We start from the raw sequence: 11,093 nt of genomic DNA on the forward strand, positions 1-11,093 counted from the left end.
ATGCTTCATCGATGATTTTTAAGTGAGATTTTTTACACCTCTCCCAGAGCCAATTTTTATGCCTCGGGGTGATATCAACTCTGTTGGAAACGCATGCCCTGGATAGAGAGACAGGTTTTCCTCAGTCATCCAAGTCTCAGCATGGAAAGCTATGATCCTCAAAGAGACCTTGGCATAAGAGACCAAAGATGATTTCGATTCAAATCCCCGAGCCTGTCTTGTGAAGCAGAGCCTCTTCTCTAATCTAGCAGTATTCAACTCCTACATGCCATTTACCAAGCGACATCTTTATAACACCAGAAGTTCAGACTCAACTGCCACTGAGCCAATTCCAGCTCATGGCAACCTTCCAGGGCAGAGTGGGCCTGCCCCTGTCGTCTTCTGAGACTGTGAGTCATTGTGGGAGTAATAAACGCTCACCCTTCTCCTCTTTGTCTTTAAGCACAAGCAGATATTCATGTGAAGACAGCTACCCTCTCCCACTGCACTGTGATGCTCAAGGGCGAGGCATGTGCCTGGTTTGCTCACCATTATTTCAGTGTCCCAAAGAGCACTTGTCACCTACTAAGTTGACAGCAAACACCTGCTAAATGAGCACATGACCCAACAAACAATAAAGAGCAGATGACAATGAAAGAGAATTGAGTGTGTTATTCCTTAGTCATACCTGGATGAAGTGTTTTCCAGTATGCTGAAAAAGTATTGGTTCTGGATATTTATCTAAATTGCATTCAACTATTCAAATTGTACCCAATTTGTTCTGTGGCATGTCCTCATTGCCAACTAATGCTTTGAAGACAACTAATGCTTTGAAGAAACATCTGTTTCTTCTAAAAGTGTTTTTCTGACTTTCTGAGCTCGGTTAGGTGTCCCTTTTAAGTGTTTTGATGGAATTTGAGATTTTCTTCCACACAGAGATTATCACTGTGCAGAGTTCTATTTCTTGGGCAGACTGTCCTTCACAGTAGAAGACTCTTTAGGGAAGAAACTCTGCTTCACTTTGGGTTTCTCTGTGTCTGGCATAATCATCCGCAAACAAAGTCTCAATTGAACGGGGACGGTTTCAATATGTCCCTGTAACAGGCTTCTTCTGACCTAGAGCAAACACAACTCATTTAGGGTGCAGGGTAAAGGTGTTGATGATGGGACCTGCTGCTTCCTATGGCGGAAAGAGATAGTCAAGAAGCACGTTTTGGAATGTTATTGTCTACCTGGTACGATCTAGTGGCTTTTCTAGCACAACCCCCACTCCCACCCCCACCACACAGAAGGAACTACTAAGTTGTGTTCCAGTTATGTTTCCAGAATTTAGTACGGTGCCTGACTGAGCCCCAGCATCTGATTGCCAGATAAAATACAGGGCTCCCAGTAAAATATCAATTTCAGGTAAGCAACGAATCATTTTGGTATGAGTATTCCTGCTTCGGTGTTTGAAATATTATTCCTAAAATTATTCATCTACTGCAATCCTTCGTTATAAGTGAAAGCCCACTGGCGTTGGGTAGATTTTGACTCATAGCCACCCTAGAGGATGGACTGCAACTGCTCCTTGGGACTTTCTACGGCATGCGTCTGTACAGGAACCGGCAGGCCCTTCTCCCTCCCCAGTGAGTGTGTTGCACCCCAGCATCTGACACACTGGACTAGCAGTTCCGTCGTTGTATACACGACATTCAAGTGTAACCAGACAATCATCAGCTCCGATCCTCCCTACGCTTCTTAACTCACCTCACTGGTAAATTAGGAAGAATAAACTAAGCATGCTTCACTCAGCTACCAGGTGGGATTGTGGGTTGGCATTGGTCAATTCATTGAAAGGTTGAAGGTTTAAATCCACCAGACGCTCCTTAGGAGAACGATGAACCTGCACCTGTAATGATTTACCGTCTCAGTAACCCCAAGGAAGAGTTCGACTGCTCTATAGAGTCACTCTGAGTCAGAATCACCTGAATGGGAGTGGATTTTTATGTTTTCACTAACTCTGGTCCATGCTGTTCCCTTTGGGTGCATACTTGCTGCTAGACCCCGATGGGTGAATAGACTTGGGTCTATCCCTGCCCTTGGTGCCTAGAGTTTTCAGAGAAAATCCTCAGGGGATAGGGATTCTTGAGGTGCACATTTGGGGTGGATTGGTTCTTTCTGGACCCTGTGGGGCACAGGCTTTGGAGATATCCGCATCAAAGCAGGATCATTTCAAGCATCTACTGAGATTGGTTTTCTAACTACAACAAATGCGAGGACAAAGCGAACATATTTCAGATAAGACAAGTTTCTCAAGCTACTGTCAGTCCCTAAACCCCAACAGCGCATCTGCTTGCTGGAAAGTGTAAGCACTGTGTCCCTTAAGAGATACCCCACTCAATTCACGATCGACCTGTCCGAAGTACCCGAGTCAAAGGGGAAGTGAAATGACCGAGATTTGAATACATGCCATTGGAAGGAAAAGCGCACAGGTGGCGGCGGTTCCAACCCACCCTCAAAATAGTAAATGTTTCATGTGAAAATTGACTTGGTGCTGGGAGGCTTCTCACAATTGAGTTTAAATTAAAAGGTTCTGGGTCAGCTGATATCAGCTGACTGCCAGCTGAGCCAAACAAACAATTTCTTGATCTACTTGACTCTCCTCACCTCTGTCGACTCTGCTTTCCTTGCCTTTGAATGGATCTCTGTTGTGATCGAAGGAGACCTGGATGCATGGGTTCTAGGAGCGGAAGGTTGCCTGGGATAACTGAAAGTAGTGTTGGGATTGCTTATTTTTTTTGTCTGTAGTGTGATAATTTTGTATACTCTATTAATTCCTTGAACTCTCTAAGGGAGTGGCTCATAAGAGTGTTGGCAGTGAATGAGTGCAGCCTCTGAATCTCTGAGATTCGGAAAAGCGATTCAATTCCACTATGAGACAGTCCAGGCAGCATTACACGGAGAGCCTTCCCAGCGTAAATTAAGCAGAATATGAAATCAGAGGAAGTGAGTCACTCACAAAAAATTAATTTTCTTTTGCATTTTTTTGTATTTTCATATGTCTGGAATTTTCTTACAAGATGTCTTAATCTCTGAAGCTCGATTCTTTCTAAAATATTAAAAAGAGAAGGAGCTTGTATTAAAATTTGTAGTATCTTAATATTGTTGCATTTTATTATGGGAAGATCTGATGTAGTTGTTTAAGCTCATCAAAGACCTCTGGACTGCCTATTAGATTTAATTTGGAATGGGGAATGTAATTAGTAGCAAAATTTCAGCCTTTCGTGGTTTTTAATTAACTTTCTTTTTTCTTTCATATATTTCTGAGTCTTCTCAGAAAAATGTCCAATACGTGTGGCTCCACATGCAGTGAATTGACCAGGGGTAGAACTCAGGCCTCCAGCATGGAAAGTGAGAATCTTAACACTGAACCATCTCTATTTATTTCCCTTTGGCCCTTTCTAAATGATATTGTTCAGTTTTCCTATTTGAAGTATTTATATTGCTTTAATCAAACAGTTGGGTTTTTTGTATCTTGCTTCTTTCCCTTACCATTATGATTATGCATTTATTTTAGGTTATACTTTTTGTTGTTGGATAATATTCTGTTGTAGGATTATGCCACAATTTTCTGTATCTGCTCCTGGCCATTTGAAGAGTTCTAGGTGTTAGCAATTGCGATCATACTGTGACTATAAACAAGTGTGACCCGAGAATGGAATTGCTGATTCACGGGGTAGATGTACACACCAAAAATTTTTCCAAAGTAGTAGTACCAACTTGCATTTAGCCAAGTCCTTCTTGCTCCCCTTAAATTTATTTATTCTGGTTGGCGTGTAGTGACATCTCATAATTTTATAATACATTGCTCTTATTAATAAGCTTGAACACATATTTTAGTTGTATTGTCTTTCTGATTTCCTCTTTGGGGAAACGCTTGTTTACATATTTTTGCTCAGTTTTCTTTTGTGTTACCTGCTTCTTCTTATGCATCTACGTATCTCTATAATGTGTAGCTTTGTGTACAAACCCTTTGTTGGGTTTAGGTCATGACAATATTTTCTTGCACTCTGCAGCCTGCTTTTGCACATTATTACCTGCATCTCTGGGTGAACAGAAGTTCTTAATTTTAATCAAGCAAACCAATTGTTTCCTTTATGGTTGGTGTCTTATTTAAGAAAATTTCCGTACTCTAAATATGTTTTTATAGTCTTCTAAATTAGAGGTAGAGGACCTTGTTCCAGCCAAATCATTTGGATATTTATGGCACCATTCTCGGGCCATGCTGGTCAGACCTTCAATGAACTCACCTCTAATAGGATGGCTGGAACGGCTTCTCCTGGGTGAGGCCAGTGATGGTAGCTGGTGTGGTCGTGCCCTAATCTGGTGTCAATTTAAGGATTAAGAGTGTAGGGGTCGAGACTACACCATCAATCTGGAGCTAACCAATGAGACTTCTTTGTGGACATGGCCTTCTCCTGAGAATTCTGGGAAATCTGGTACTTCCTCCTTGGAGACAAGAGACTCTTCTCTCTCTCTCTGCCACTCCCTGGGAGACATTGCAGAAGACAAGCCACATGGACGTAACCAGACCTCGGAAGCCGGAGAAGCCACAGAGAGACCCCTGCCAGCACTGAGGTGCTTACAATGCCACTGGACCCAAAGACTTTCTACCCACGGGCTTGTGATCATCCTGCATTTGGCTTCATTGCATGAGTTTTGTGAGTCTGAAGAGGACTTTATAGATTGGTATCAGACATATGGGCTAATATCAGACTTATGACCTTGGACTGGACTGGGTTGGGGTGTTCTCTCAATGTTCAATTGCTCTTGTATATAAACCGCTCCCTTATATACATATGTGTGTCTTTATGATTTTGTTTCTCTGGTGTACGTAGACTAACACAGCTGGCATTGATGATTTTGCAGGCCTTATACAACCTGAAGAAGTTCTCCACCCCGATTTTAAATTAAGTTCTAAAAAGCTATTGCTTTGCTTTTCTTTTTTAGTCTTAAAGTTTACATGGAACTAAACTTTTTTGTAGGAAAGTATGTAGTGAGGAGGAGATTAAAATTTATGGTGTCTCCATATGGTTATCTAATTTTCCCAGAATCTATTATGGAAATCCTTACTTATGTTCTCTTCTACTTATGCTGTGTTTATTATAAATTAAGGGTTAATGTATGAGTGGATCTGTTTATTTATCTATCATTGCTCCAAAACACTTTTTTTTCTGATTATTAAAGCCTCAAATGTCTTTTGACTTGGTGGAAAGAATCATATCATCTTATCCCACTTTTGTAAAAAAAAAAAATCTAGCTGCTCTTTGTAATTTGCATGTATATGTATGTCAACTTGAAATCAATTTGTTAAATTCGATGCTAAAACCAAATAAACAAAAATAAAAGCTTGTTAGGACTCAGATTGAGATTTCGTTAAGTAACTAGATGAATTTGGAGGAAATTGAGATCATTACATACTGAACCTTCTAACAAACAATTATGGTATATTTCTCCAGTTTTAGGTCTGCTTTCATTTTATCCAATAGCTTTGTAGTTATCTCTGTAGAGGTCTCAGATGGCTCTTGTAGTTTTATTCTTAGGTACCGTCTTATACTATTAAAATGATATGCATTATCACATTCATTGCTTTATTGTTGATGGTATACAGACATTCCCTCTCTTTTGCATGATTTTTAAATATATTAATCCTTCCAAACTCTCATATTAATTCTAATAATTACCTACACCCTTTCCATTTTCTGCATATTCAGTTACATAATTTGTGAGTAATGTCAGTTTTTTTCCCCCCTCTGTGTAAACTTTATATTTTAATTTTATTTTCCTGCTTTTCTGCAATGGAGATGACTTCAAAACGTTCGTGAAAATAGAATTAAAAAATTAAAATTATAAGTATCATTTCTCAACATATGCTCCATCAAGGTCAAGGCACTTCTGTAAGCGTTGAGACCAATCAGCTAATTCATTCCTAAAGAACTGCACGTCCTGGAACTTTAACTACACCAGAGAAGTCCTTTTCACATTCTCAACTGGAGAAAAATTTGAAAGACTTTTTTAAAGATTGAGAAACAAAAAGAAGTCAGTAGGAGCCAAATCAGGACTGTAACGAAAGCATTGCCATGGAAACGGTGACAAAATTGCCCTCGTTTGAAGAGAGGAAAGGGCAAGAGCATTGCCATGCTGGAGAAGGGCCCTTTCCAGGGAAAAGATGTTCCCCTCCGTTGCTTGTTTGTATATGGATAGGTTTTTTTACATCATGAAAAGATATTGAATTTTATATTGTGATACCACTGTTGAGATTACATAACATCCCTGGTGCTCTGTTACTGATGCAAATGACATTGATTTTCTTTTCTTTTTTTAAAAATCATTTTTATTTATTGGGGACTCGTACAACTCTTATCACAATCCATATGCACATCCATTGTCAAGCACATTTGTAATTTGTTGCCATAATCATTTTAAAAACATTTGCTTTCCACTTGAGCTCTTGATATCAGCTCCTCATTTTTCCCATCCCTCCCCCTCCCCCCTTCCCTCATGAACCCTTGATCATTTATAAGTATTATTTTACAATCTTACACTGCCCAATGTCTCCCTTCACCCACTTTCCTGTTGTCCATTCCCCAGGGAGGAGGTTATATGTAGATCCTTGTCATAGGTTCCCCGTTTCTACCCCACCCTCCCTCGACCCTCCTGGTATCGCCACTCTCACCACTGGTCCTGAGGGGTTCATCCATCCTGGATTCCCTGTGTTTGCAGTTCCTATCTGTACCAGTGTACATCCTCTGGTCTAGCCAGGTTTGTAAGGTAGAACTGGGATCATATAGTGGGGGAAGTGGGAGAGGGGAAGCACTTAAGAACTAGAGGAAAGTTGTGTGTTTCATTGATGCTATACTGCACCCTGACTGACTCATCTCCTCCCCGCGACCCCTCTGCAAAGGGATGTCCAGTTGCCTACAGATGAGCCTTGGGTTCCTAATCTGCACTTCCCCTCATTCACACTGATATGATTTTTTGTTCTTTGGTGCTTGATACCTGATCTCTTCAACACCTCGTGATCACACAGGCTGGTGTGCTTCTTCCATGTGGACTTTGTTGCTTCTGAGCTAGATGGCCACTTGTTTACCTTCAAGCCTTTAAGACCCCAGATGTTATCTTTTGATAGCTGGGCACCACCAGCTTTCTTCACCACATTTGCTTATGCACACATTTGTCTTCAGGGATCGTGTGGGGAAGGTGAGCATCATGGAATATCAGTTTAATAGAACAAAGCATTCTTGCATTGAGGGAGTACCTGAGTGGAGGACCAATGTCCATCTGCTCCCTTAATACTGAACCTATAAATATATGCATGTAGCTCTATTACCCCATCATCATATATAAATATATTTACATATGTACATGCTTTTATATAGGCCTCTATTAATGCCCTTTTCTTCCTAGCTCTTTCCTCTATTTCCTTTTACTTTTTTGTCCCACTTTCATGCTCACCCTTCATTTGGGTTTCAATAATTCCTCTCAGTTACACTGCCCAATTGCCCAGATCCACCACCAATTTGGATCACTTGTTGTTCCCTTGTCCCTGGGTTTGTTAACACCACTTCCTTTCCCCCCCACACCTCCCCCTCTCCCATGTCCCTCGAGAACCATCGGTCCCGTTGTTTTCTTCTCCACATTGTTTATCCAGTCTATCTCATCTAGATAGACCTGCAGAGATAATAATATGCACATACAAACAAGACAGAGCAAAACAAAGCAACACAGAAAAACAAAACCAGGAGAGCAACCAAAAAACCCAATGACACACAAAATCAAAAACAACCAAAAAAAAGAAAAGCCTGTAGTTAGTTTGAGGACTGTTTGTTGGCCTTTAGGAATGTTTTCCGGTCGAGTCTGATGGGGTGCCGTGCCCTGGTCCCAAAGTCTATTTTTGGTACTGCTTCGGGACTTCGTTGTTCAGCTCCCCTTGCTGTTCTTTTGCACGCCCTTAGTGTTTTGCCTCAGTGTGGTGGGGTCAGCTCGGTCATAAATTCCACACTGTCTCCAGTGTTGTCCCATGTAGGGCTATGGGTCAGTGCAGATGTCACGTCTCGTAGTGGGGCCAGCCATATGGTCCTCTCTGTGCATTGGCTGCTTTGAGCAGGGCTATTGTCCTCCAGAATTGGTGGATCAGGGTGTGCTCCACTCCTTTCCTCCCTCTTCACTTGCTTCCACTTCCATCTGGGTATGGTAGGTCTGTTCCTTTCCCCCATCAGAAGGTCTAGTGTCATTCTCTGTGGCACACCCTTCCATGGTGGGGGTCAGGCTGGTTCTGGTTGGGGCCGGCCCTATAGTCCAGTCTTTTTATGGATTCCTCCATGCTTTGCGTTGCCCTCCCGGGTTGGCTCATCGTCATGGTGGGGTCTGTATGCACATTCCAATTCTGAGGGGACAGAACCAATACTCTCCCCCTGGGTGGGTTAGAGCCCTGTTCCCCTCATGTCATTATCTCAGTTTCTCCCCATGCCCATTCTCCCTCCTCCTTCCTCCTTTCCCCTTCTTTATGTTGGACTCACATGTACCTCCCTGGGTTTGGTCTGACCTCCCCGCAATTACCTATGCTTCCACCCATGTATTTCGAGATAAGTGTCTATTCTTCTATCCCTGCTATGCTGATTGTACTTACCTCAGGGGACTCATGTTATGCCTGTCCTTTTGAGATTGGCTTACCTTGCTTAACATGATTCCTTCCAACTCTTCCCATGCTTTTCGGTGCTGCATAGTACTCCAATTTGTCTATGTGCCAGAGTTTACTAATCCACTCATCTAACAATGGAAACTTAACCTGTTTCCAAGTCTTTGCAATTGTGAATTGCACCACAATAAACATTGGAGTGCAGATGACTCATTGTTTTTTTTATTTGTTACCTTCTCTGGGCATATGCCCAGTAGAGGGGTGGCTGGGTCATAAGGTAGATCAATTTCCATATTCTTTAAGTATCTCCAGATTGCTTTCCACAGTGGCTGTACATATCTACATGACCAGGAACACTTTCTCATATGCTTATTGGCCATATGGTTCTCCTTCCCAGTGAAAGTTCTTTTCAGTTCTTTTGCCCACTTCCTTAGGTGGTTAACTGTTTTCCTCTTTTTGCAAGTCATGATGGTGTGGAGATTTTAGTAATGAGGCCTTTGTCCAATGCATCATTACTAAAAATTCTCTCCCAGTCTGTGGGTTGCTTTGTTACCCTCTTGGGTACCCTTTGGTTACCTCTTGGTGAAGTCTTTTGAGGCACACAGGTGTTTTATTCTTATTAAACACCATTTGTTGATTTCCCGTTCACCTGTGTGTGTACCCTGCCCTATTGCAATGAGTCTATGAGTTCCCTGGGCCAGTGCTCTCAGGTTTGTCCCGATTCCCTCCTTGATGGGCCTGATGGTTTGGGGTTTAACTTCTAGGTCTGTGATCCACCTTGAGTTTATTCTTGTGCATGAGGTGAGGTAAATGTCTTGTTTCATTTTTCTACATGTGGATATCCATTGTTTCAGCACCACTTGTTAAAAAGGGCATCCGCTTTCCACTTGATGTTTTCCAGACCCTTGTCAAAGATCAGTTGTCTATATGCTGATGGTTTTATTCCTGGGCTTTCTATTCTTTTTCATTGATCTGAGTGTCTGTCGTGCCAGTACCATGCTGTTTTGACCACTGTAGCTGTGTAATAGACATTGAAATTGCGTAAGGCGAGTCCTCCAACTGTGTCCTTCTTCTTGATGAGTTCTCTGCTAATTCTGGGTTTCTTCCCCCTCCACATGAAATTGGTGGTCAGTTTTTCCAGTTCTTTGAAGGAGGTTGTTGGTATTTGAATCAGAATAGCATTGAACTTGTAAAGTGCATTGGGTAAGATTGTAATCTTTATTATGTTGATCTTTCCAATCCATGAGCATGGGATGTTCTTCCATTTGTGGAGGTAACTTTTGGTTTCCTGCAGCAGGGTCTTGTAGTTTTCCTTATATAGGGCTTTAGGGTATTTTTGTTAAATATATTTCTAGGTGCTAATATTACCTTAACTTTTGGGGACAAGATCAACTTGCACATGATGTACTGTTTGCAGAGAATGCAGAATTTGTTTCACTGACATGCTGTTTAGGTTTTCTTATTTGTACTCCCCCCCCCATGCTATTCTAACTGGACATTGATAAAACCATTATAATTGCCTCACAAAAATGACTATAGTATTATCTTTTTCAGCGATTTCAAAGTGTTTGAGTAAATTTGGCATTCTGCCTTCTAAAACTACCTGGTAGAACTAACCACTGAGGTATATCTCAACTATGGACTTTCTCTCTGGAGAGTTTTAAATTATTACTTTAATTTATTTAATATTTATAGAAACAGAGGGAGCTTTAAAAAGTAGTGGAATTAAAAGACAGTGACATTTTCCACAAAATGTTAGATCATAAACAAACTGCCCTTGGTTGTCCAAAGGACAGAGTAGGATTCCCGCTGTGTGTCTCAGCGACTGTCACTCTGTACAGAAGTAGAACGCTTCACTTTCCTCTGAAGAGTGGCCGGCCGTTTCCATCTGCTGACACGCAGGTCGCTGCCCAGCTCATGACGCTCTGCTCCCCCAGGCTTAAGGAATTGCATGTCTTCTTGTGTCTGTTTCAGTTGCATTTTTAAGGACTTTGTTCATTTCATTTTCATTTTTAATAATAATAAGTTTTTTAGTGTCTTATTTTATTTCAATAACGTCACCAGAATACTTTCGTAAACAATTTTTTGTCTTTTGTAAAAAATATTTTATTATGTATTTATTATTAATTAATCAATTTACTGGGAGCTCTTAGTAGATTTCATAACGTTCCATAGTTCCAGCACATCAAGCAGTAAAGCACAATGGCTACCACAGTCCGTTTCCAACCGTTCTCTTCCTCCCTGCCCTCCTTGATATCTGCTCCCCTTTATGCCCTCCCGACCCCCTACCCCCCAGGAACCCTTTATATCCCCTTATAACAGTTGTTTTTTTGGGGGGATAGCCATATCTTACACAGTTTTAAACAAATTTTTAACATCCAAATCTTAATAACTCATTTCTGACCGCATTATGAAGTCAATTATGTAATCATGT

The sequence above is a fragment of the Tenrec ecaudatus genome, chromosome 1 (assembly GCF_050624435.1).
Source record: "Tenrec ecaudatus isolate mTenEca1 chromosome 1, mTenEca1.hap1, whole genome shotgun sequence".
Taxonomy (NCBI): domain Eukaryota; kingdom Metazoa; phylum Chordata; class Mammalia; order Afrosoricida; family Tenrecidae; genus Tenrec; species Tenrec ecaudatus.